The 24,989-nt window shown below is 46.8% G+C and overlaps 1 protein-coding gene across 1 annotated transcript in view; it reads right to left on the bottom strand.

Annotated features, from left to right (window-relative positions):
• Positions 1 to 24,989, bottom strand: part of LOC144484295 (NACHT, LRR and PYD domains-containing protein 3-like) — a 138,833-nt gene that overhangs the window by 60,777 nt on the left and 53,067 nt on the right. Inside the window, exons 10-13 of the mRNA XM_078202824.1 lie at positions 23,380 to 23,463; positions 19,330 to 19,410; positions 17,312 to 17,383; positions 2,374 to 2,454 (exon numbers count right to left, since the gene is read on the bottom strand). The gene's annotated coding sequence lies outside the window, so the exon portion shown is untranslated. The remainder of the gene's footprint in view (positions 1 to 2,373; positions 2,455 to 17,311; positions 17,384 to 19,329; positions 19,411 to 23,379; positions 23,464 to 24,989) is intronic.

The raw sequence follows: 24,989 nt of genomic DNA, 5'->3' as shown, positions 1-24,989 counted from the left end.
CCCACAGTCCAAAGGTATGCGGGGTTAGGTTGATTGGCCAGCTAAAATTGCCCCTTAGTGTCCTGAGGGTTAGAGGGATTAGTGCGAAAAATATGTAGGGATATGGGGGTAGGGCCTGGGTGGGATTGTGGACGGTGCAGACTCGATGGGCCGAATGGCCTCTTTCTGCACTGTAGCGTTTCTATGATTCTAAGTTTCCTTCTTTTGTAGCCCTCAGTTCGCTCATATATCTCTAGTGATGATTGGAAAATCATTATCAGAATAGTGAGTGAGATGTCGGCCCGGCTGAGGAAGATGGGCTGGAATTCTGTGGTATGTTGGGTGGTTGTAGATGGGTGCACTGAGCTGCAAGCGAAGCGGCGTTGTATTCATCAGCTGGTGGGGGGAGGGGGTAGTTATGTTGCCCTATTCTGGATGGAGGGGCTAATCCTGTGGCAGAGGGAAATCGTTCTGTCCCATGGATCTCCGATAGGCTAGTTGAGAGGTCACGTAGTGCGAATGGGGTTGGAGTGTAGCGTGGGACCCATGGAGAATTTTAGGCCTTTGGGTGGTCAAGGAAGTTGCCAGGGGGATGGGAGGTCAGGGGGATGGTCAGTGGAAGGCTTGGATAGGAGGTGTTCAGTGTGGTGTTGTCAGATGGTGAAAAAAGTTGCTCTGGGGGGTCATATTTTAAATGGCTTCGTTACTTGGTGAAGATCGGTCAGATTGTCAGCCGGGTCAGTCAGCAGGACGGTCAAGTGTTTGGAGGGTGGTCAGTGGGGAGGCGGGCTGCAATGGGATGTTCAGATGGTCTGGATGGTCAGTGGGTATACTGGTCAGTAGTGAATGGTGCTCACTGGCATTTAGTCAGCGAGGAGTTGACTAGGGGGTAATTAAATGTGTAGTCCTGAGGAAGGGAGGCGGGGTTTACTCGAGGGGCTCATAATAGGTCACGTGGTAGCATCTGGGTAGGCAGGCGTGGTCTGGTGGGGCCGCACGGAAGACACAGTCAGAGGTGCTCTGTAGATCAGGTGGTTTTCCGTGGGATCCCGTGGAATGTTGGTGGTTTTGAAGTCAGGACAGGGGGAGGGCAACAGATGTTATGTGGGTTTGGCCAGAGGGGATCGAGGGAAGTTTGGCCAGAGGGGATCGAGGGGAGTTTGGCCAGAGGGGATCGAGGGGAGTTTGGCCAGAGGGGATCGAGGGGAGCTTGGCCAGAGGGGATCGAGGGGAGTTTGGCCAGAGGGGATCGAGGGGAGTTTGGCCAGAGGGGATCGAGGGGAGTTTGGCCAGAGGGGATCGAGGGGAGTTTGGCCAGAGGGGATCGAGGGGAGTTTGGCCAGAGGGGATCGAGGGGAGTTTGGCCAGAGGGGATCGAAGGGATATTCAGAATGCTCGGAAGTTAGATGTGGAATAACATAGAGCGTCATGGTGGTAAGACAGGATGCCATGTATTGCCAATGAGTAGTCAGATAGGAGGGTGGGGGTTTCAAGGAGGCAGTCCGTTGTTCCTATTGGATTATTCGATATTGATGGGTGGTCTGTGGATCTATCGATCTATCGATCACCATGTTATCGATAGATGCCTCAGTAATATAGTTAGATCTCAGCTTGAAGTGGATTAAATTCTTCTAAATTCGTCTAAGTGATGACTACTTAAGGCAGTCTGAACATTAATCGGAAGTTCGTAATTTACATCACAAAGTCTGGTGGTTCCATCACAGGGCGATGGCTCAATAAAAGATTGAACTTCTCGGGCAATTGTCACACAGGTTTTACCGGGGGAACTCTGCGCCGTGGCCGTGGTGTCCCCAGAATCTTTTTGTTTTGGGTTCTGCCCAATTCGGATATCTCAGAGCCCGAAAAGTATGAGCCGGAATTGAATGAAGATAATCTAAAACACTGGTTCAGCCTTAAGCCGGAAGAAAGAGTTGAACATTGGACACGTACTAAAGAAAGAACATAACCGGTTCAGAGAGGCGAAGAAAATGTTGATAAAAATGGTAGCAGAAATGGCGATCTTCAGTTACATTGGTAAGTATAGCAACATGGAGAACAGCATTGAGAAATGTTTTCAATAGATGTTTAAAGTTCTGAGCGGCTTAGACGAAGTAAAGAGAAACTGTAACTATTGCTGGAAGAATTGAAAATCTTTGTCTCAATTTCGCCGATATCTTCCAAAGAAAACAAATCGATTTGCAGGAAGCAGGGTGACAAGGAAGGCGGGAGATTTGGGCCAGATGGATTGATCTTGCACTGTCCGGCACAGGCTCGCTGACGTTCTTCAGTGCTGTTAACCATTCAATAAATCTACTGGACCACTCTGTAAAATGCCACCAAGGCTCATGTTTCTTAAATCTCTGTAATAGTTGTTAGTATATTCTGGGTTCTTACCTTATGCTGCGGTTCTTGAATCTGGTTCCAGAGAGTCCTGATAAATTAGTGTACTGCTTACAGCAGATTATCGAACACACCCTGGGTAAAGATTAATTACATATTACAGTCATAAACAAGACCTTCAGCCTGATCAGCACAAACCAGTAACACATTGTAATTTTATTTAGAGCTGGATCCGAATTAAATGGCGTATCATTTTAATTGAATTATTCTGATTATTCACTGATCAATTTTGACAAGGGTGTTCATTTTGTTCCCTGTTGATAGTGATTACATTTCCCCCTGCTCTTTTAGACACACAGAGCAACAGTCTACATTTATTGGCTGTGATGTTTTTTTCTCTTTTTATTACCTACTGTGTAACGTCTTTATTATTGGACTATAAACTTTCAAAGAGAGCAAAGTTCAAAGTTCAAACATGGTTGCTTTATGGGGTTCAGACACCAGGGGATAGGAAACACTGAGCTCGACCGCTGAAATATATTTGCTTTCAATCGCTAGATTTTCACTCCATTTTGCTGCAATTCTATCCGTGTAAATGCTATTTATTGATATTGTTGATCCATTAATCTCGGTACCCAGGCTTCTATCATATTCCACTGCCCTGAACTTGTGCATTTTCCATCATAGATTATTCTCTCAGCTTCAGTAGATTAATGAGGAGAATGTCTTCGAATGGTCTCCAGTTGGTCATCTGCGCTTTTGTTTGTTTACAGCCTGAGATGTGATCAGAAATATAGCACCTAATCAGCCTCAATATTTGGTAATTGGCTTTGTCTGCTGGTTTCTTTTTTTGGAATGGAATCACTCAGTGTGTGTCACATGAGAGAACAGATCCGCCAGAGGGAGTGGCAGTATTATCGCAGGAGAGTTGCTGGGAGCCCTCAGAATTGAACTTCTCGGGCAATGTCGTGCAACCCTGACTAAAGGACCTCTGGCCTGTTGTAGGGACATCTTTGAATACCTCACAGTTAGGATGTGAGGCCCCACACTGCATGTCAGACTTGACATGCTCAGACCTAAGAGGTTACGAAACTTTGTTTCGGCTTGAAGTAGGAATATCGCCTCGAATAAAAGACACGCACTTGAGTGAAGCTGTGAGGTTCACAGAGAATAAAGAAAAAAATAGGAAAATCATCCATGGATAAAGGAACTCAGTTGCATGATTACTGTCAGCACATGTAAAAGACGGGTCGACAGAAGGTTTCGCGAGATGTTACAAACACTGAACAGTTTAATATTAACTACAGATAAACTGTTATCATTGCTAGAAGGATTGGGAAGCGTTTATATCCCATTTCACCTTGTCTAAACAGAAACGAAGAAGTATTGAAGGAAAGGATGAGGGGGTACATGGACAAATAGGGCATAGAGGGACTGGCTGGATTGTTCTTACGGAGAGCTAACACAGAGATACCGACCTCCTTGAACTTTCTAACCGATGAATCTATGGAACTACTGCACCAAAACTCGAGATTGTTCAGATTCCCTACATTAAAACAATGTAAAGGTGGTCACAATATTCTGGGCTCTTACCTTGAGCAGCCGTTTCCGCTCCTGGTTCCAGAATGTCTGAACAAATTAGTATATTGGATTCAACCGTTTATCAAACACACCCTGGGTAAAGATCAGTTACACACAGTCATAAATACGACCTTCAGCCTGATCAGTGCAACTCCTCACCACACCTTTCTCTTAATGCCAGCTGGGTCTGAACTAAACAGTATAATCTTACTGAATCATTTCAATAAATCCGGAATCCATTTAAACGAAGTCATTCGTTCTGTGTGCCTGAATAACAGAGAGTATTTTCCACAGAATCTTTAAGACCCACAGATAAATACTCAGCAGTTGTTAGATGTTATTATCCACTGTATAACTTATCTATTATTTAATGAGGCAACTCTAGAGAGAACAAGGTTCAAAGAACAATGTACATTTATTGGGTTCAGACGGGCAGATGATAGGAAAAACTAAACTCTCGTTTTGAAACATACTTGCTTTCAATCACTAAATTTAAGCGATGTTCAAAATAACGGACATTTTCAGCATTAACTAGAGTGAATCTGTTTCAATTGGTGACAGGATTCAGAAACTTCTTATCCAATTTCACAGAGGGCTTCAAATGGCAAGGAATAAGGACTGCACCAGAAAGTCAAATATTTCACAATGTCGCGACGGTAAAATTTGATAATGGTTGCCACACAGCAGAGTCATAAACATGAACTTCAGCTTGCTCAGTACAATTCCTCATCACATTTTTCCCTAATTTAGTGCTGGGTCTGAATCACTCATATTTTCATTAATATTAACTTATTCTGATAACTCACTGATCAAATTAAACAAAATCAGTCATTTTGCGAGCCTGTTGACAGTGATACCTCCCCCGGCACTTTCAGCCCGACAGAGAAACAGTATGCACTTGTTAGATTTGATGTTTTCCTTATTTTATTACTCACTATATAATGTCTTTATTATTTGGCTATAAACGTCCAGAGAGAGCAATGTGCAAAGAGTATTGTTCCTTTATTGGGTTCAAACATCAGAAGGTAGGAAATATGTTGAAATACATATGGGGCAGCACGGTAGCACAGTGGGGCAGCATGGTAGCACAGTGGTTAGCACTGCTGCTTCACAGCTCCAGGGACCTGGGTTCGATTCCCGGCTTGGGTCACTGTCTGTGTGGAGTTTGCACATTCTCCTCGTGTCTGCGTGGGTTTCCTCCGGGTGCTCCGGTTTCCTCCCACAGTCCAAAGATGTGCGGGTTAGGTTGATTGGCTGTGCTAAAATTGCCCCTTAGTGTCCTGAGATGTGTAGGTTAGAGGGATTAGTGGGTAAAATATGTAGGGGTAGGACCTGGGTGGGATTGTGGTCGGTGCAGACTCGATGGGCCGAATGGCCTCTTTCTGTACTGTAGGGTTTCTATGATTTCTATGATACGTGTTAAAAAAAACTTTGCTTTTAACCATTAGATCTTTAATTCTATTTCGCTACAATTCTGTCTCCATAAACGGAATGTATTTGCATCTTGGCTCGATTTATCTCGGTATCAGGTTTCTATCATATTACCTCATTTATACAGTCTTGAATATGTGCAGTTTCCTTCATAAATTATTTTACCAACTAACAGTAGAGTAATGATTGGAGTGCCCTGGAGATGGTCCCTATTTCGTTACATGTGATATTTCTGTTTGTTAAGCCTTAGCCATGAACAGTAATATTGCAAGTAGTTAATATCAATATTTTGTTATTATTCTTGTCTGCCGCCTACACGTTTTGGAATGAAATTACTCAATGTCTATCCCAGCAGAGCGCAAATCCACCAGAGACTTGAGAGGGAATACATCAAAATTGAACATCCCGGGATATTAGCCTGGAATGCTCATCCGAGCACTTCTGGGCCCAGGTGAGGACATCTTCAGATGACTCCGTAGTTCGGGTGCCCCGAATGTCAGACATTATTTTCTGACCCACAAGAAGTTATGATGAAATCATAATCCCTCCATGCCATACTTTCTCATAATGAGCTCCTTATAAATTACACACAAGTTCATTTTCAATTGATTTTTACCCTCTGATCATTTTAGATAAAGACATGAATTACATCGGGGCAGGACTGCGACTGCTGTCCTTGGAAGGTACTTGATAGAGTCATTGGCCAGGCTTTAAATCAATTTGGCAGGGGGATGGGAACCTGTGTGACTATTCAGAGGTTGGGTCAGCAAGAACAAGTGGAAAATACAGCAAGAATAATAACAGTGAGAGGCAGATAAATCAAGAGCCAGAGACAGGTAAGGGCTCAGTAAAAATTGTAGGAACGGGACAAGAAAAGTTAAAATGCTTACCTTAAGGTGTTGTATCTGAACGCGCGGAGCAACCCAAACATCATGGAAGAATTAGCGATGCGGATAGATTATATATTTCATATTGCAGACTTAATGCTCCGAGGTGACCAAGAATGGGAAATAAGCATTGAGGTGTAGTTGGTGTTTAGGAAGGAACGCCAGAGGAAGAGATGGTGGAGTTGCATTGTTGATTGAAGAAGTTATTGATATGATCTTGAGGAAACATATTAGCCCAGATGGAGGGATATAGTTTGGGTAGATAGGATGAAATGTTTCCCCCCGTAGAGGGTTCAATAAAAAGAGAGGAAATATTTTACAAAAGGAGAAGGAACTTGAGGGGGGATTTGAGAAGAACTGTTTTCATCCAGAGGGTGATGGTAATCTGGAAACTCACTGCATGAAAGGGTGGATGAGGCGGGGGAACTCTCAACATTTCGGCATTTAGACGAACTACTGAAACGCCATAGCAGAGGTGGCTACAGGCCAATTGCTGGAAAGTGAAAAAAGAATAAATAGGTGCTTGATGGCCGGCAGAGACAAGATGGGCCAAACGGCCTCTTTCTGTGCTGTAAAGCAGCAAGAGTCTGTTACTCAATAACCCGATCCCCAACTTTCTGCCCGTTTTAGTGAAGGCTTTTAATCAGCAATTCACAGACAGTCAGCGGACGAGCATTAACAAAAAGCTGCTGTCCCGATATATCTGAAAACTGCTCGACAATGGATTGACAATGTGATGCTACTTACAGTAAAACAATGCTAACCTCGGCCCGTGGAATCGCGCCGCTCTCTGGATTGAACTGACGTAAACACATAAATCCCAAGGGCACCTGGCCTGTTATTTGTTTTGCAGTTAATTGCTCTAAAAACTTGCTCTAAATCCTAAATTCGCTGGTTAATAATCAGGCGGGAATATATTTCGGTTCAGGGAACGTGCAACTCCAGAATCATTGTGCTAAATTTAGTATTCAACAGGCTGGGGATAATTTCGCACCTGAACATTCCGTCAGGAATTTGCCCTGGTGTGAGCACTGGCAAATGTTTCACAGGAAAAGCAAAATCTTCATTTCCTGGGCTTCAACCTGATTTTTGAACTCGAATCTGGTTCCTCATTATTTTTCCTGGCCAATATTTCAAAGCTCTGACCTCTGCAACTCACTTTGTCCCTTGAGCTCTCTCCAACGCCTCCCCAATTCCGCGCATTAAAGCAAAGCTCCGTTATTACATTTGAGTCAGCGATTCTTCACGAACCTAATTCCTTCTTCAGGATTGATTGAATCCTGTGATCCGGGTATCGAGCTGTTAAGGGGAAAAACGAACACGCCGAATCATAGGAGCATGGGATAGAAGCAGGGATATGCCCCTGCGCCCTAAGAGCCTGACCCGCCATTCAACATGGACTTAGCAGATTTGCTTATCGCCCCAACCTCACTGCCCTATCTGGCCTCCACAACGGTTGTCTCTGTTGTCGACAGGAAACCTCAGCGTTGAATAAATTCAGTGACCTTGCAATGTCCTCCAGGTAAGGAATTTCTCGCTCATGCCGGTGGACATGGCATGCTCCCCTTCCAGGGAAACCAGCAGTAAACCTGGCCACAGAAAATGAGTAAATTGTCTGAAGGACAACCCCATCGAATCTTGACTTCCTGGAGCCAATAACAGCCTACAAGGCCAAAGCAGGAACGGGAGGGGCTTATCTCCTGTTACCGCACATCCTCCCCATCTTCACATCCACCACTCCCCCCTTCGCTTCATCTACTGCGGGTGCACTGAGATCGGAAACAGGGGGCAGAACTGCAAAAATTAACAAATTAACATGCTTTTCAGAAAACCAGAAAATGTGTGCAGTCAAGGTGAACTTCCCTTAAGGTTATTCCACGGAATCCTGAATGCCTCAAAATAAGGAAGAATTCTGAATGTGTGTGAACAGAAGCAACTGACAGCTCTAAGTGATTGCTCCTTGCAACATCCCTCCAACATAAATCCACATGGTGAGGAGGATTCCGATAATTTGAATCCTCAAACTGGGATTGTGTCTTTCTGAATGACAACACTGGGGGGTGGGGGCGTCGGTGGGAGGAGTGAGAGCGAGGGAAAGGAGTGGACTCCATGGCAACATCCTCCCCAGGTTAAACACTGACTCCATTCTACCTGGGTTCCACACTGTCTGAATACAGTGACTCCACTCCTCGCCGGGTTACACACGTTTTAATCGCACTAAGTCCATCCTCTCGGGTTACACAGTGACTGATCCCACTGACTCTATCCTCCTCGGGTTGGACATTGTCTGATCTCAGTTAACAAACGTCCTGATATTATTGGCTCCATCTACCTAGGGTCACATAATGTCTGATCTCACTGACTCCATCCTCCCTGGGTTACACACTGTCTGATCTCACTGACTCCATCCTCCCCGGGTTACACACTGCCTGATCTCACTGACTCCATCCTCCCCGGGTTACACACTGTCTGATCTCACTGACTCCATCCTCCCCGGGTTACACACTGTCTGATCTCACTGACTCCATCCTCCCCGGGTTACACACTGTCTGATCTCACTGACTCCATCCTCCCCGGGTTACACACTGTCTGATCTCACTGACTCCATCCTCCCCGGGTTACACACTGTCTGATCTCACTGACTCCATCCTCCCCGGGTTACACACTGTCTGATCTCACTGACTCCATCCTCCCCGGGTTACACACTGTCTGATCTCACTGACTCCATCCTCCCCGGGTTACACACTGTCTGATCTCACTGACTCCATCCTCCCCGGGTTACACACTGTCTGATCTCACTGACTCCATCCTCCCCGGGTTACACACTGTCTGATCTCACTGACTCCATCCTCCCCGGGTTACACACTGTCTGATCTCACTGACTCCATCCCCCCCGGGTTACACACTGTCTGATCTCACTGACTCCATCCTCCCCGGGTTACACACTGTCTGATCTCACTGACTCCATCCTCCCCGGGTTACACACTGTCTGATCTCACTGACTCCATCCTCCCCGGGTTACACACTGTCTGATCTCACTGACTCCATCCTCCCCGGGTTACACACTGTCTGATCTCACTGACTCCATCCTCCCCGGGTTACACACTGTCTGATCTCACTGACTCCATCCTCCCCAGGTTACACACTGTCTGATCTCACTGACTCCATCCTCCCCAGGTTACACACTGTCTGATCTCACTGACTCCATCCTCCCCGGGATACACACTGTCTGATCTCACTGACTCCATCCTCCCCGGGTTACACACTGTCTGATCTCACTGACTCCATCCTCCCCGGGATACACACTGTCCTATTTCACTAACGGCACCCTCCTCGGGAAACACACTGATCTCGCTGACTCCATCCTTCTGTAGATTTATACCGACAAACCCAAATGTTCCATTCACTGTCATCCTGAAGTAAATGATAGTCTTGTTTTGCACAAGCGGACAAAGAACAAGGAACAATACAGCACAGGTACAGGCCCTTCGGCCTTCGAAGCCCGCACCACTCCTTGGTCCCAACACGACCATTATTTTGTATCCCTCCATTCCCACTCTGTTCATGTGGCTATCTAGATAAGTCTTAAACGTTCCCAGTGTGTCCGCCTCCACCACCTTGCCCGGCAGCGCATTCCAGGCCCCCACCACCCTCTGTGTAAAATACGTCCTTCTGATATCCGTGTTAAACATCCCCCCCGTCACCTTGAACCTATGACCCCTCGTGAACGTCACCACCGACCTGGGAAAAAGCTTCCCACCGTTCACCCTATCTATGCCTTTCATAATTTTATACGCCTCTATTAGGTCTCCCCTCGTCCTCTGTCTTTCCAGTGAGAACAACCCCAGTTTACCCAATCTCTCCTCATAACTAAGCCGCTCCATACCAGGCAACATCCTGGTAAACCTCCTCTGCACTCTCTCCAAAGCCTCCACGTCCTTCTGGTAGTGTGGCGACCAGAACTGGATGCAGTATTCCAAATGCGGCCGAACCAACGTTCTATACATCTGCAACATCAGACCCCAACTTTTATACTCTATGCCCCGTCCTATAAAGGCAAGCATGCCATATGCCTTCTTCACCACCTTCTCCACCTCTGACATCACCTTCGAGGATCTGTGGACTTGCACACCCAGGTCCCTCTGCGTATCTACACCCTTTATGGTTCTGCCATTTATCCTATAGCTTCCCCCTACATTGGTTCTACCAAAATGCATCACTTCGCATTTATCTCGATTGAACTCCATCTGCCATTTCTTTGCCCAAATTGCCAGCCTATCTATATCCTTCTGTCGCCTCTGACAATGTTCCTCACTATCTGCAAGTCCAGCCAATTTCGTGTCGTCCGCAAACTTGCTGATCACCCCAGTTACACCTTCTTCCAGATCGTTTATATAAATCACAAACTGCAAAGGTCCCAATACAGAGCCCTGCGGAACACCACTAGTCACAGGCCTCCAGCCGGAAAAAGACCTTTCCACTACCACCCTCTTTCTTCTTTGACCAAGCCAGTTCTCCACCCATCTAGCCACCTCCCCCTTTATGCCATGAGATCCAACCTTTTGCACCAACCTACCATGAGGGACTTTGTCAAACGCTTTACTAAAGTCCATATAGACGACATCCACGGCCCTTCCCTCGTCAACCATTCTAATCACTTCTTCAGAAAACTCCACCAGGTTAGCGAGGCATGACCTCCCTCTCACAAAGCCATGCTGACTATCGTTAATGAGTTCATTCCTTTCTAAATGCACATACATCCTATCTCTAAGAATCCTCTCCAACAACTTCCCTACCACGGACGTCAAGCTCACCGGCCTATAATTACCAGGGCTATCCTTCCTTCCCTTCTTAAATAACGGGACCGCATTAGCTATCCTCCAATCCTCTGGGACCTCACCTGTGTCCAGCGACGCGACAAAGATTTATGTCCGAGGCCCAGCGATTTCATCTCTTGTCTCCCTGAGCAGCCTTGGATAGATTCCATCAGGCCCTGGGGATTTGTCAGTCTTTATATTCTCTAAAACACCTAACACTCCCTCCCTTGTAATGGAGATTTTCTCTAACGATTCAACATTCCCCTCCGAGACACTCCCAGTCAACACATCCCTCTCCTTTGTGAATACCGACGCAAAGTATTCATTTAGGGTCTCCCCTACTTCTTTGGGCTCTAAGCATAATTCCCCACTTTTGTCCCTGAGAGGTCCGATTTTTTCCCTGACAACGCTTTTGTTCCTAACATATGAATAAAATGCCTTGGGATTCTCCTTAATCCTGTCTGCCAAGGACATTTCGTGTCCCCTTTTTGCCCTTCTAATTCCTCGTTTGAGTTCTTTCCTACTTTCTTTGTACTCCTCCAGAGCTCCCTCCGTTTTTAGCTGCCTGGACCTATCGTACGCTTCTCTTTTCTTTTTGACCAGTCCCTCAATTTCCCTGGTTATCCACGGTTCTCGAATCCTACCCTTCCTTTCCTTCTTTTTTACAGGCACATGCCTGTCCTGTAGCCCTAACAGCTGTTCCTTAAAAGACTCCCACATGCCAGATGTGGATTTACCCTCAAACAGCCTCTCTCAATCAACAGCTGCCAATTTCTGCCTCATCCCACTAAAGTTAGCCTTCCCCCAATCCAACACCTTACCCTTGGGACACCACTCATCCTTTTCCATCACTGTCCTAAAGCTAACAGAATTGTGGTCACTATTTGCCACATGTTCCCCTACCGAAACCTTGAGGACCTGACCGGGCTCATTCCCCAGTACTAGGTCCAATATAGCCCCCTCTCTAGCCAAAGAGGGAAATACCTACTTCACAACTTTCTCACTGATCTACCAGTTTCAGATATATTTGACCATGATAGTATTTGGAGGAGAGACCATCACTCGGTCCTTGTGGAAATCAAGACTCGTCTACACATTGACGACAGCCTCCATCGTCATGTGTGGCACAGCCAGCCCAGTAAGTAAGGCCGGTTTTGAAGAGATCTATAATCTCAAGATTGGACATCGATTGGGTGTTGTTGTCCATCATCAACTAAAGAACTTTATGAACCAATGTCCTGTAACGTCATAGCCCATCACGTCCCCCACTCTGATGTTACCACCAAGCTCGGAGATCAAACCCAGAACAACAAAGTGTTCAGGAGGGCATGCGAGGAGAAGCACCATTCATATTGTCAAAGTGAGGTGTCAACACTGTGAACTAACAAGATGTTAAGTAACATGATCTGGATCGATAACGGCCTTAACCTTAGGATTCCCACATCACAGAGGCCTGTACTTTCTGCAAGTGATTCATTTTTTAAAAATAGTGAGTACCCCAAAGGATATGGGCTGTGACTTCAATCCGGCAATATATCTGAAACTACAGACAACAACTTTCACCGAGTGGGAATCTGAGTCAGATTGTCAGCCCGCCCTTTGTTTTTACCTTGAAGTCTGCTCGCTCTTTTCTGATTAGAAATTCCAACACGGGCTGGGCAGAACATTTCAGTGCAGCGGATTCAAGAGACTATGTGTCAGCCACTTGCTGTCAAAGAGCAACTACGTTTACAGGTTCAGCCACTTGAGGAGGCCATGGAGAATGATTGTGGTGTTTGCGGGGGTTGGGGGGGAGGGCGAGTTTCGGTTGTGGGGGGTGCAGGGTAAGAAGGTCGGCATGGGTAAGTGGCATGATAGAACATAGAACATAGAACAGTACAGCACAGAACAGGCCCTTCGGCCCACGATGTTGTGCCGATCTGAAACCAAGATCAAGCTATCCCACTCCCTATCATCCTGGTGTGCTCCATGTGCCTATCCAATAACCACTTAAATGTTCCGAAAGTGTCTGACTCCACTATCACTGCAGGCAGTCCATTCCACACCCCAACCACTCTCTGCGTAAAGAACCTACCTCTGATAGCCTTCCTATATCTCCCACCATGAACCCCATAGTTATGCCCCCTTGTAATAGCTCCATCCACCCGAGGAAATAGTCTTTGAACGTTCACTCTATCTTCCCCTTCATCATTTTATAAACCTCTATTAAGTCTCCCCTCAGCCTCCTCTGCTCCAGAGAGAACATTCCTAGCTCCCTCAACCTTTCCTCATAAGACCTACCCTCCAAACCAGGCAGCATCCTGGTAAATCTCCTCTGCACTCTTTCCAGCGCTTCCACATCCTTCTTATAGTGAGGTGACCAGAACTGCACACAATATTCAAAATGTGATCTCACCAAGGTCCTGTACAGTTGCAGCATAACCCCACGGCTCTTAAACTCCAACCCCCTGTTAATAAAAGCTAACACACTATAGGCCTTCTTCACAGCTCAGTGGTAGGTTGTTCTGGCTGGGCAAGGGGAGAATCAGGGTAGTCATTGGTCGTGGATGATTTAATCGGTTGTGTGGATAGGGGAGTGTTACTTGGGAGGTCGTCCCTGCATTTCGGCATTGTTGGGAACTCAGTGTGCAATTCCCAGTGGTGGTGGTCAGTTGGAATGTCAAGTAATAATGGGGAGGCGGCAGTGGCACTTGTGAGAGGGTGTGCTGGTCAGGTGCTAAACCATAGGGTGGTCATTTGGGGAAGACAGTGGGAAGAATCGTTGAAATCATAGAATCATAGAAACCCTACAGTGCAGAAAGAGGCCATTCGGCCCATCGAGTCTGCACCGACCATAATCCCACCCAGGCCCTACCCCCATATCCCTACATATTTTACCCGCTAAATCTCTCTAACCTGCGCATCTCAGGGCACTGAGGGGCAATTTTAGCATGGCCAATCAACCTAACCCGCATATCTTTGGACTGTGGGAGGAAACCGGAGCACCCGGAGGAAACCCACGCAGACACGAGGAGAATGTGCAAACTCCACACAGACAGTGACCCGAGCAGGGAATCGAACCCAGGTTCCTGGAGCTGTGAAGCAGCAGTGCTAATCACTGTGCTACCGTGCCGTCAGGTTTTCGTTGACCATTGGTGGGTGTTGTACTGAGGAAGTCAATGAGGGATGTAGGCGGAGGGAATAGTTAGATAGTAGTTTGATATATTAGGGTAGAACCATAGAAAAGTTACAGCCCATATTGTTCATGCCTGCTGAGGACACCCAGGTGCTCTTTCGAATTTAAGATGCAGATACAGGTACTTCTTAAAAGACTTTAGGGTTTCTGCCTTCACCACCAAGTCAGGCAGCAAACTCCAGATATTCTCTGCGTAAAACCGATTTTCCTCATGTCCCGTCTAGACATTGGGTCACTTATCTTGAATCTATATCCCCTGGTTCTAGAATTCTCTGCCAAGGAAAATTGTTATATCCCATCCAATCCATGTCCTTCCCTCATTATTTTGTACACTTCTATCAAGTCATACCACAGGCTTCTTTGTTCCAAGGTAAATAACCACAATCTATCGAATCTCTCCTCATAGCAACAGTTTTCTAGTCCTGGAAGCATTCTTATAAACCTTCTCTGCACACTCTCCAAAGCAATTACGTCCTTCCTGTAATATGGTGACAAAAACTGCACACAATACTCCATTGTGGCCCCACCAGTGATTTACAAATTCCATCATTTTTTCGTTACTTTCATATGCTATACAAAGAACAAAAGAACAAAGAAAATTACAGCACAGGAACAGGCCCTTCGGCACTTCAAACCTGCACCGACCATGCTGCCCAACTTAACTAAAACTCTCTACACTTCCGGGGAACATACCCCTCTATTCCCATCCAATTCATGTACTTGTCAAGACGCCCCTTAAAAGTCACTACCATATTCGCTTCCACTACCTACCCCGGCAACGAGTTCCAGGCACCCACTATTCTCTCCGGAAAAATTGTGCCTCGTACATCGCCTTTAAACCTTGCCCCTCGCACCTCAAACTTATGCCCTCTAATTGACTCTTCCACCCTGGGAAAAAGCTTCTGACTATCCACTCTCTCCATGCCTCTCATAATCTTGTAAACTTCGATGATGTCTCCCCTCAACCTCTTGTGAGGCAAGACCCTCCTTTAAAACGTCCATGTTTACCATTCCGACAAGGCAATGCCTTTCTACATGAGAGTTAATCCGATCTCTGAGCATTGATTCTTCTGATTTGACCACGACCAGAATAAGGCTAACTGGCCTACCATTGTTTGGCATTTCCATCATTTTTTTTAAAACAATGGAAATAGGTTTGCATTTCTGCAGCCCTCCGTTAACACCTCCCCCCTCCCCCCACCACCGCCAAAAAATATCTATTGAGGATTGGAAAATCATTCTCAGAATAGTCAGTGGGTTGTTGGCCGCTGATTGGAAGATGGTCTGGAATTCGCTGGGAGGTCGAGTGGTTGTAGTTCCGTCCACTGAGCTGTAGGTGAGGCCGTAGATTTATCCATCAACTGGGGAGCGGGTTGCCTTATCCTGGATGGAGGGGCTAATCTTGTGGTGGAGAGAAATCCTTTTCTCTCGCATCACCGAGAGGTTATTAGACAGGTCACGTGGTGCGAATGGGGATGGGGTACAGGGTGGGGCCCGTGGGAAATGTTAGATCTTTGTGCGGTCAGGTGAGTGGCTTGTGGATGGGCGGTCACGGGGATGGTCAGTGGAAGGCTTGCTTGGAAGGTGTCCAGGTGTGCTGTTGTCAGATGGTGAATAAGGTGGTTCTGGTGTGTTAGATTTCCAATGGCTTCATTGCTTGGCAGCACTCAGTCGGATTGTCAGTCGGGTAGTCAGTGGGGCATTCCGGTGTTTGGAGAGTGGTCAATGAGGGTTGGTCTGCAGTGGGAAATTCAGATGGTCGGAATGAACAGTGGAGATGGTGGTCAGTGGTGAATTGTGCTCACTGGCACTTCGTCGGTGGGGAGTTGACCGGGGGGTAATTAAGTTTGTAGTCGTGAGGAAATGGGGGAGGAGGTTACTCGTGGGCACGTAAGAACTCCCTTTGGAGCCTCCGGGTAAGCAGGCGGAGACTGGTGGAGGTCACACGGAGGACACAGTCAGAAGTGCTCTGCGGATCAGGTGGCTATCCGTGGCATCCCGTGGAATGTTGGAGGCGGGGTGGTCGACACAGGGGCAAGGCAACTGATGGGATTGGCCAGAAAGGATGGAGGGGGAAGGCAAGAGGTGTAGAGGTCAGCTGTGGAATACCATCGAGCATCATGGTGGTAACACATGGTGCCGTGTGTTGCCGGTGGGTAGTCAGATAGTGGCCGTAAGTTGTTCATCAGGGCAGTCGAGGTTCCCTATGTGATCAACGGGGCTGGTTAGCAGACTGGGGGTTTATTCACGACTGGTGGGTGGTCTGTGGATGGGATAATGATCAGGTTGCCGACAGATATCTCAGTACTATAGTTACTTCGAAGTTTGAAGTGGTTTTAATTATTATAACCTCCTCCAAATGACAATTATTGTCAGACAGTCTGAACCAATGGAAGTTTGTGATTTGCATCACAGTATCTGATGGTTCCCATGGCAGCTCGATGGCTCATTGGAAGATTGAATTTCCCGGGCAATCGTCACACAAATATTACCTGGGGAACTCTGTGGCATGGCCAGCGCTGTCCCGCAGCACCGTGTTTGAATATTCCCAGTTAGGATGTCTCGGAGCCCGGAAGGTATGAGCCAAAACTGAATGAAGATAACTGAAAACATTCAGCTTGAAGCAGGAATAATGTGTTAAATATTGGGGCTCACACTTAAGAGAGGACATACCTGGTTCAGAGAGGTGAAGACAATGGTGATGAAAATGGTACTAGAGATGGGGATCTTCATTTACATGGTTAGGTACAACAACATGGAGACAGAGAATGAGAAATGTTTCAAGAGATGTTTAAAGTTCTGAACAGTTAGGCAAAGTACAGAGAAACTAACATTTGCCAGAAAAATTGAGAATCTTTGTATCTGATTTCAGATATTTTCCAAAGAAAACATCTCGATTTGAAGGAAACAGAGCGTTATGGAAGGCGGGATAGTTGGACTAGGAGGATTGGCCTTGCACTGTCCAGCACAGATTGTTGACCTTCTTCAGTGCTTTTAACTATTCAATAAATCTATTGAACCACTCTGTAAAATGCCACAAAGGTTCCTGTTTTCTTGATTAAAGCTCTGCAATGTTTTGTTTGTGTATTCTCGGTTCTTACCTTGTGCTGTGGTTCTTGATTGTTGCTCTGGAGACTCCTGATAAGTTGTTTCAGCGATTTATTGAACACACCCTGGGTAAAGATCAATTACATTTCACAGTCAGAAACAGGACCTTCAGCCTGATCAGCACAAACCCTTAACACACTGTACTTTTATTTAGAACTGGATCTGAATTAAACACGGTATCATTTGCATTGAATTATTCTGATTAACCAATGATCAATTTTGACAGAGGTATTAATATTTTGTGTCTGTTGATAGTGATTAAATTTCCCTCCGCTCTTTCATACCCACAGAGAAATATCCTACAGTTATTGGTTGTGATGTTTTTCTCATTTTAATACCTCCCGTGTAACGTCTTTATTATTGGACTATAAACTTGTCAAAGAGAGCAAAGTTCAAACAGCATTGTTGGTTTATTGGTTCAGACACCAGAGGATAGGAAACAATGAGCTCTCCCGTTGAAATATCTTTGCTTCCAATCGCTAGATTGTCACACTCTATTTTGCCACACTTCTATCCGAGTAAATGTAATCTATTTGTGTTGTTGATCCATTAATCTCGGTAGCCTGGCTTCTATCATATTTTACTGCCCCGAACTTGTGCATTTTCCGTCATAGGAACAGTAGAGTAATGAGGAGAATGTTCTAGAGGTGGTCTCTAGTTGGTTATCTGTGATTTTCTTTTTATTTTCGGCCTTAGCTGTGTTCAGAAAGAAAGCAACTAATTAGCCTCAATACTTGGTAATTGGCTCTGTGTGTTTGTTTCATTTCTTGGAATGGAATCACTCAATGTCCGTCACATCGGAGAACAGATCCACCAGAGGGAATGGCACTGCCGTGCAACCCTGAGTAAAGGAACTCTGGCCAGTCATAGGGACATATTTGGGGTACCTCACAGTTATGACGCCCCCGCCCTCACCCTTCAGGCCCGAGCTGACTTGCTTCGGCTCAGGAGGTTATGATGAAACGTTATGAAACATTGGTTCAGTTTTAAGCAGCAGCATGGCCTCGAACAAAGGATATGCACTTGAGAGAAATCATAGAAACCCTACAGTACAGAAAGAGGCCATTCGGCCCATCGAGTCTGCACCGACCACAATCCCACCCAGGCCCTACCCCCATATCCCTACATATTTTACCCGCTAATCCCTCTAATCTACGCATCCCAGGTCACTAAGGGGCAATTTTTTGGCATGGCCAATCAACCTAACCCGCACATCTTTGGACTGTGGGAGGAAACCGGAGCACCCGGAGGAAACCCACGCAGACACGAGGAGAATGTGCAAACTCCACACAGACAGTGACCCGAGCCGGGAATCGAACCCAGGTCCCTGGAGCTGTGAAGCAGCAGTGCTAACCACTGTGCTACCGTGCCGCCCATAAAGAACACCTTCAGAAGGTGTAACAGCTTCACAGAGGATGGAGAAGAAAATGAACAAATCATACCAGGCACGGAAGAACACAGTTGTACCATTAATGTAGAAGAGGGGTTGAGACAAGGTTTCACATGATGTTGCAAACAATGGACAAATTAATATTAACTGCAGAGTAACAGTTACCATTGATGGGAGGATTGAGAAGCATTTTTATCGAGTTCAAACGGAAACGAAAAACCATTGAACGACAGGATGAGGTGCTACAGACAGAAACACTGGATAGAGGGACTGGTTGGATTGTTCTGACAGAGAGCGAAGACAGACACACTGGATAGAGGGACTGGTTGGATTGTTCTGACAGAGAGCGAAGACAGACACACTGGATAGAGGGACTGGTTGGATTGTTCTGACAGAGAGTGAAGACAGACACACTGGATAGAGGGACTGGTTGGATTGTTCTGACAGAGAGCGAAGACAGACACACTGGATAGAGGGACTGGTTGGATTGTTCTGACAGAGAGCGAAGACAGACACACTGGCCAACTCCGGCGTTCTAAGTTATGAATCTATGGAATTACTGCGCCAAAAGTCCAGATGGCTGAGATTATCTATATATGGTCAGAATGTTCTGGTTCTTACCTTGAGCAGCCGCTCCCGATCCTGTTTCCAGAGAGCCTGGATAAATTCGTGCAGGGAATTCAACCGTTTACTGCACACACCCTGGGTAAAGATCAATTGCACACCAGAGTCATAAACACGACCTTCAGCCTGATCAGTACAATCCCTCACCACACCCTTCTCTATTTGAGAATTGGGTGCGAATTAAACATTATCTGTTTACTGAATTGTTTGATAAATCACTGATCATTTTATACCAAGTCCCTCATTTTGTTAACTTGCTAATGGTGTATATCATTCCCACGGTATTTCAGATCCAGAGAGAGGCAGTCGGCAGTTGTTAGAGTTTATTGCTCACTGTAAAACTCATTTCTTACTTGTCTGTAAAATCCAGAAGGCAAGATTCAAGAACAAGATTGGAGGAAGGAACTGAAGGCACTGTTGCTAAGTTTCAGATGGTACAAAGATCTGTAGAGGGACAGGTAATATTGAGGAAGCAGTGGGCTGCAGAAGGACTTGGACAGGTTAGGAGAGTGGGCAAAGAAGTGGCAGATGGAATATAATGTGGAAAAGTGTGAGGTTATGCACTTTGGAAGGAGGAATGGAGGCATAGACTATTTTCTAAATGGGAAAATGTTTAGGAAATCAGAAACACAAAGGGACTTGGGAGTCATTGTTCAAGATTCTCTTAAGGTTAACGGGCAGGTCCAGTCGGCAGTTAGGAAGGCAAATGCAATGTTAGCATTCATGTAGAGACGGCTAGAATACAAGAGCAGGGATGTACTTCTGAGGCTCTATACGGCTCTGGACAGACCCCATTTGGCGCATTGTGAGCAGTTTTGGGCCCCGTTTCTAAGGAAGGATGTGCTGGCCTTGGAAAGGGTCCAGAGGAGGTTCACAAGAATGATCCCCGGAATGAAGAGCTTGTCGTATGAGGAACGGTTTAGGACTCTGGGTCCTTATTCGTTGGAATTCAAAAAGATGAAGGAGGGATCTTATTGAAACTTACAGGATACTGCGAGGCCTGGATAGAGTGGACGTGGAGAACATATTGCCACTAGTAGGAAAAAACTAGAACCAGAGGGCACAATATCAGGCTAAAGGGCGGATCGTTTAAAACAGAGATAAGGAGGAATTTATTTTGCCGGAGAATGGTGAATCTGTGGAAGTCTTTGCCACATAAAGTTGTGGAGGCCGGGTCATTGAGTGTCTTTAACACAGAGATAGATAGGTTCTTGATTAATAAGGGGATCAGGGGTTATGTGGAAAAGGCAGGAGAATGGGGATTAAAAGAATATCTGGGTGATTGTGTTCTGAATACAGAGAGCATTATAACAGAGTATGTTTGGGTGCTTATAGAATCATAGAATCCTACAGTGCAGAAGGAGGCCATTTGGCCCATCGAGTCTGCACTGACCACTATCCCACCCGGGCCCTATCCCCACAACCCCATGCATTTATCCCAGCCAGTCCCTCTGACACTAAGGGGCAATTTAGCATGGCCAATGCACCTCACCCGCACATCTTTGGATTGTGGGAGGAAACCGGAGCGCCCGGAGTAAACCCACGTGGACACGGGGAGAATGTGCAAACCGCACACAGACAGTGACCCAAGCTGGGAATTGAACTCTGGTCCCTGGCGCTGTGAGGCAGCAGTGCTAACCAGTGTGCCACCGTGCAGATTCTGGTCTGAATACAGACAGCATCAAAACTGAGTGTTTCTGGGTGATTCTAGTCTGAATAGGCACAGCATTATAACACTGAGTATACCTCCTGTTACTGTTACACTTTTCAAACACACGCTGTTTCTGCACATCTATCCTCAGCTCGGAGAGCAAATAGCCAATTTCCACTTTTCACCCAAAATGTGAACAGACCCGGGACAGAAAAATGGGGAAAGTAGTAAAACATCAGACAGTGTGTAACCCGGGGAGGATGGAGTCAGTGAGATCAGACAGTGTGTAACCCGGGGAGGATGGAGTCAGTGAGATCAGACAGTGTGTAACCCGGGGAGGATGGAGTCAGTGAGATCAGACAGTGTGTAACCCGGGGAGGGTGGAGTCAGTGAGATCAGACAGTGTGTAACCCGGGGAGGATGGAGTCAGTGAGATCAGACAGTGTGTAACCCGGGGAGGATGGAGTCAGTGAGATCAGACAGTGTGTAACCCGAGGAGGATGGGGTCAGTGAGATCAGACAGTGTGTAACCCGGGGAGGATGGAGTCAGTGAGATCAGACAGTGTGTAACCCGGGGAGGATGGAGTCAGTGAGATCAGACAGTGTGTAACCCGGGGAGGGTGGAGTCAGTGAGATCAGACAGTGTGTAACCCGGGGAGGATGGAGTCAGTGAGATCAGACAGTGTGTAACCCGGGGAGGATGGAGTCAGTGAGATCAGACAGTGTGTAACCCGGGGAGGATGGAGTCAATGAGATCAGACAGTGTGTAACCCGGGGAGGATGGAGTCAGTGAGATCAGACAGTGTGTAACCCGGGGAGGATGGAGTCAGTGAGATCGGACAGTGTGTAACCCGGGGAGGATGGAGTCAGTGAGATCGGACAGTGTGTAACCCGGGGAGGATGGAGTCAGTGAGATCGGACAGTGTGTAACCCGGGGAGGATGGAGTCAGTGAGATCAGACAGTGTGTAACCCGGGGAGGGTGGAGTCAGTGAGATCAGACAGTGTGTAACCCGGGGAGGGTGGAGTCAGTGAGATCAGACAGTGTGTAACCCGGGGAGGATGGAGTCAGTGAGATCAGACAGTGTGTAACCCGGGGAGGATGGAGTCAGTGAGATCAGACAGTGTGTAACCCGGGGAGGATGGAGTCAGTGAGATCAGACAGTGTGTAACCCGGGGAGGATGGAGTCAGTGAGATCGGACAGTGTGTAACCCGGGGAGGATGGAGTCAGTGAGATCGGACAGTGTGTAACCCGGGGAGGATGGAGTCAGTGAGATCAGACAGTGTGTAACCCGGGGAGGGTGGAGTCAGTGAGATCAGACAGTGTGTAACCCGGGGAGGGTGGAGTCAGTGAGATCAGACAGTGTGTAACCCGGGGAGGATGGAGTCAGTGAGATCAGACAGTGTGTAACCCGGGGAGGATGGAGTCAGTGAGATCAGACAGTGTGTAACCCGGGGAGGATGGAGTCAGTGAGATCAGACAGTGTGTAACCCAGGGAGGATGGAGTCAGTGAGGTCAGACAGTGTGTAATCCGGGGAGGATGGAGTCAGTGAGATCAGACAGTGTGTAACCCGGGGAGGATGGAGTCAGTGAGATCAGACACTGTGTAACACGAGGGGGATGGAGTCAGTGAGATCAGACAGTGTGTAACCCGGGGAGGATGGAGTCAGTGAGATCAGACAGTGTGTAACCCGGGGAGGATGGAGTCAGTGAGATCAGACAGTGTGTAACCCGGGGAGGATGGAGTCAGTGAGATCAGACAGTGTGTAACCCGGGGAGGATGGAGTCAGTGAGATCAGACAGTGAGTAACCCGGGGAGGATGGAGTCAGTGAGATCAGACAGTGTGGAACCCGGGGAGGATGGGGTCAGTGAGATCAGACAGTGTGTAACCCGGGGAGGATGGAGTCAGTGGCTCAGTTCAGTCGTTGCCATCCAAAGTAAACATCCAAACACTACAGAAATAATAAACGTTAGGATCAATTAAGCCAGGTTCGATCCTGAGATTTGACTTGTCCAGTGGTATCAGCTGGGAGCTTAATTCACTGTTCAAACCGTGCTGCAGTTTGTTGGGGTGTATTTTACCGTCCCACATGGCAGGAGAATCAGAGCGGGGGAGGGGTGGACCATGGAAACGTCTGTTGATCTTGAGTGGGATTTTCCGGTTTCGTCACTGTCTGGATTCACCTTATAGCCCCCAGCTATCTATTGGACAGTACCAGAGCTCATGAGCTCCCTCCATCTGTGACTAGGATGAACCTCTCGATGGTCACCCAGTTCCTCCTCCTACTCAGACCCTGTTCTCTTTTTCACTTCCCATTTGAGCTGTGGATTCATGCTAAAAATCTGAAACTTTGTCCTGTAAGAAATTACGATTTTAATTATTTTCTGAACCTACCCGCATCCATTTTCACTCTTGTCGAAGATGTTGGATCTGATCCTTCAGCCATCGTGGCGTTAGACGATTCCAAATTCTGATTCTCTGTAATAAATACAATTTTCCATTTAAAATTACACCGAGAAACTCCTCATAAGTTAGTTAGAGGGATAGATAGGAGGTTCTGTGGCAGCAAAAGAGACTCACAGATGGTATGTTGCCTACCGGGTGCCAAGGTCCGTGATGTCTCAGACCGTGTTTTCCAGATTCTGAAGGGGGAGGGGAAACAGTCACAAGTCGTGGTGCACATTGGTACCAATGACATAGGTAAGAGAAGGGACGGGGATTTAAAGCAGGAATTTCTGGAGCTGGGCTGGAAGCTGAGAGCCAAGACGAAACATGTGGTCATCTCTGGTACGTTGCCGGTACCACGTGATAGCGAGTTGAGGAACAGGGAGAGAGTGCAGTTAAATATGTGGTTGCAGGGATGGTGTAGGAGGGAGGGTTTCAGATACGTGGATAATTGGAACACGTTCTGGGGAAGGTGGGACCTGTACAAACAGGACGGGGTGCACCTGAACCAGAGGGGCACCAATATCCTCGGAGGGAAATTTGTTACGGCTCTTCAGGGGGGTTTAAACTAATTTGTCAGGGGAGTGGGAAAGGGAGTTGTAGTCCAGAAGTCAGTGAGGGTGGTGAGGTATTGGGGAAGGTATCAGGGTCAAGGGTGGGTACTGGTAGACAGGAAGGTGGGTTGAAGTGTGTCTACTTCAATGCAAGGAGCATCCGGAACAAGGTAGATGAACTTGGGGCGTGGATTGGTACTTGGGACTACGATGTTGTGACCATTACGGAGACGTGGGTAGAACAAGGACAGGAATGGTTGTTGGACGTTCCGGGGTATAGATGTTTCACTAAGTGTAGGGAAGCTGGTAAAAGAGGTGGAGGAGTGGCATTGTTAATCAAGGATAGTTTAACGGCTGCGGAAAGGCACTTCGTGGGGATCTGCACACTGAGGTAATATGGGCTGAAGTTAGAAATAGGAAAGGAGCGGTCACGTTGCTAGGAGTTTACTATAGGCCCCCAAATAGTAATAGAGATGTGGAGGAAGAAATTGCTAAGCAGATTATGGATATGTGTGGGGATCACAGGGTAATTGTCATGGGGGACTTTAACTTTCCAAATATTGATTGGAACCTTTGTAGGTCAAATAGTTTGGATGGGGCAGTTTTTGTGCAGTGTGTGCGGGAGGGTTTCCTGACACAATATGTGGATGGGCCGACTAGAGGTGAGGCCACATTGGATTTGGTACTGGGAAATGAACCAGGCCAAGTGTTAGATTTGGTTGTGGGAGAGCAATTTGGAGATAGTGACCACAATTCGGTGTCTTTTGTAATTGCAATGGAGAGGGATAGGGCCGTACGGCAGGGCAAGGTTTACAATTGGGGGAGGGGTAATTATGATGCGATTAGGCAAGAATTAGGGGGCATAAGTTGGGAACAGAAACTGTCAGAGAAAGGAACTAATGAAAAGTGGAACTTTTTCAAGGAACAAATACTGGATGTCCTTGATAGGTATGTTCCTGTCAGGCAGGGAGGAAATGGCCGAGTGAGGGAACCATGGTTCACAAA

Source organism: Mustelus asterias, unplaced genomic scaffold (genome assembly GCF_964213995.1).
Source record: "Mustelus asterias unplaced genomic scaffold, sMusAst1.hap1.1 HAP1_SCAFFOLD_98, whole genome shotgun sequence".
NCBI lineage: Eukaryota > Metazoa > Chordata > Chondrichthyes > Carcharhiniformes > Triakidae > Mustelus > Mustelus asterias.
Note: the sequence above shows the minus strand (reverse complement) of the source record. Positions and strands in the feature narration are given on the sequence as shown.